General features: G+C 42.2%; 1 pseudogene; it reads right to left on the reverse strand.

Annotated features, from left to right (window-relative positions):
* Window positions 1-1911: 1911 nt before the first annotated feature.
* Window positions 1912-2827, reverse strand: LOC115313270 (annotated as a pseudogene).
* Between the last annotated feature and the right edge of the window lie 490 nt (window positions 2828-3317).

Genomic DNA, 3317 nt, shown 5'->3' on the forward strand with positions numbered 1-3317 from the left:
CCCTGAAATAGCCCCCGACACGTCTCCAGGCATTATCGACGTAGTAGTCAACGAGGAGGGAATTTTTCATTTATTAAATAACGTTGACCCAAAGAAATGTCCTGGTGCTGATGCCATTCATAATGCGTTTTTGAGACGTTACGCAGAGTGGATTTCGAAGTATCTATTCATAATCTTTAAGGTGTCACTGCGTTACGGTGTACTACCAGTGCAATGGAAAGTTGGGAAAATTATCCCAATTCACAAATCTGGAGACAGAAACAATCCATCAAACTATAGACCGGTATCTTTAACTAGTACGTGTAGTAAACTTCTAGAACATATAATGTTTTCACATATGATTCAATATCTTGATAATCACAATATTCTTACCCCGTTCCAACATGGTTTTAGGAAATCATTATCGACGAGTACACAGCTAATTGAGCTAGTTCATGAACTTGCAAATAGAATAAATGACAGGGGGAAGACTGACTTAATTTTTCTTGACCTCTCAAAGGCGTTCGATCGCGTATCGCATCCTAAACTTCTTCCGAAGCTATCGTCCATTTTTAAAAACGATCAGTTAATTACGTGGATGACCTCTTATCTCTCCAATAGATCGCAATATGTATGTCTTGAGGATGGGACTTCTTCACTTCTGCCAGTAACATCAGGGGTACCACAGGGTTCCGTGCTGGGGCCACTTTTATTTTAATTTATATCAATGACATCGTTAAGGATGTTCAAGTTCCGGTTAAATTATTCGCGGATGATTGTGTCATTTACTCTGAAATAAAATCACCCCAAGATCAGGTAGCACTTAATGAGGCTTTATTAAAAATTAAGGAATGGTCAGACAAATGGCAAATGAAAATAAACAACGATAAAACCGTTGCAATGACAATTACTTGGAAAAAGAATCCCTTGAAATATTGCTATTCAATAGATGCGATTCCCATTAAATTTGTTGACCACTATAAGTATCTTGGAGTGACAATAACCAGTAAACTTCTTTGGAACCAGCATATCGATGACATAACGAATAAGGCCAGGGCAAAATTATACACACTAAGACGCACCTTAAAATTTGCGGATAACGAAACAAAGAAGACTGCTGACCAATCAATTGTACGACCTATTCTAGAGTACGCGCACACAGTATGGTATCCGCACACGGCAGAAGGAATTAGTAAACTTGAAAGCGTACAAAGACTGGCTGGAAGGTTTATATTTAATAAGTTCAGATATAGTGTGTCTGCCTCGAGCTTACTAGAGCAAGCTAACATCCCGCCATTGGAGGTTAGAGCTAAACTAGACAGACTGCGATATTTATATTCTTTTATTAATGGAATCTTTAATGTCAGTAGTGATAGATACATACAATTTTCATCAAGCGGATCAGCTAGACTGAACCATACTAGGGCCTTTAAACAATATCCTCTTAAGCACGATGTCTTCAAATATTCTTTTTTTTCTCGGGCAATCAGTGAATGGAATTCTTTGACGAATGAAATAGTCACCCTCCCATCACTTGATATTTTGTTGAAGCAATCGCTTCCGCCACGAGAAAGTGTTCATAAGTACATCACATCATGCCATTATGTAACCACGTAACCATGTAAATAAATAAATAAAAATATAACATACCCGCAGGTTGAAAAAGAAACGCTTGTGGTGCCTGGGATTATGCTTCTTGTATGCGTAGTATTTTGAGTGTACTTAAATTATCAATATGAAAAGCTGTTTTCTTCATTACTAGATCGGAGTCTGTCTATTTATATCAAGATAGAGCGTTGATTAAAGGTAAACACAATAATCGCTAAAGCCAGAGCCCGAGTGCATAAACTTTATGAGTTGTTCATGTGCTGTTCTGAATTAGTTTTACTGTGGTAAGGCTAATGAAAAGAACCATTTTGAATCAGGTCGTTATTAATATGTCTCAAGCATGTAGGCCCTAGATGCATGCCTTGTGCTGTCATTCCCACGGAACGTGTTGTTAAGCCGCCTGGCAATCCAGTTCTCTGGTGACAGTCTTCGGGATCGAACCAGCTGTGCTTGCGGTGATCCTCAGGCGTCGTTGTCGCAGCCATTCACTGCTCCCCTGGCTTCGGGTTCGCTCCCCCAGTGACGATATTTGAATTGCAGTCAACAGCACGCTGTTCTCGTAGAATTTCCTGCACAGCTGGCATGGCAGGTCCGGGCTGTGACTTTCATGGGCACGAGCTCCTGGGAAGTATATCGCACACAAAATATTAAGCAATGAAAACTTGCTTTCTCTGTTCGACATTACCTCTAACGATCTGCAGTGGCGGCGGCTTAAGTGCAGCCTCCATCACCAAAGACAGGATGGATCCTCCCGGGCCCTGGAACCCAGATCTCATGAAGTGTGGTTGGAGTGCAGCATGGCTGTCGAACTGCAGGAAAGCTGCTTTTTTTGGTTTGTGTCCATATCTGCTCTCCTGCAGGGAAGGAACAACCTTCTTTACGGCGGACGCGTTCCACTCGCACTGCATATCTGTGCAGGATGACCCGGTCAACCCACTACTTGTTGCTTCAGCTACTTTGAACAAAATTGCTCCAGCATGGGAGCATGACCGTCCCACTGCAGCCCTGCCATGCAAAAGCATACAATGCTCAATATGGCGTTCTCATCAAAGCTGATCAAGGTATCATAAATTTTTGATATCGTCGGTGACGATCGAACACTAGCCTTCAGCTGACACGAGCCACTGCCCCCTCGCACAAAAATGGTCGCTACATGGCCAGAGTCCAGCAAGTTCAGGGCTTCGGCGAATCCCTTAGGGTTGTTTGCTAGCTTCCAATTCAGATCCTCTCGGTCCACCATGTGCTCATAGATGACTGTAAATAAAAAATAATAATATGAAAGTTGCCTAAAACTTTCTAACACGAAGCACTGGGTGCGAAAACTTGCCAATCGCAAATGGTAAACCATTTGCAACTGGCAAGTTCGAGACAATGTCTTGCTGTCTCTTTTTCGGTCTTTTCTACTTTTTATCTATCTGAATTTTCTCACCCCCAGTCTGAGGTATTCCAAGAATATTAATAACTTACACCAGCTCATATGCACTTTTGCTGTTATTTTTTTTTCTATAAAACTTTGAGTTCCAGGAAAACAAGCGGTGCCTGTTTTTTGTTGTTCTTGTTTTTATGTTTCAGAGTTTTTGCACCCAGTTTCAGGTGTTCTACCAAAACGGGAAACTTACACCAGCTAACAAGCACTTTTACTGTTCTTTTTTGCCTGTGGCTAGGGTTCCGTCCAGACGGAGCACAGGCCAATTGCCCCGCTAACCCCCCCCCCCCCCCCCCCCCCCCCC

Source organism: Ixodes scapularis, unplaced genomic scaffold (genome assembly GCF_016920785.2).
Source record: "Ixodes scapularis isolate PalLabHiFi unplaced genomic scaffold, ASM1692078v2 PGA_scaffold0__279_contigs__length_252992795, whole genome shotgun sequence".
NCBI lineage: Eukaryota > Metazoa > Arthropoda > Arachnida > Ixodida > Ixodidae > Ixodes > Ixodes scapularis.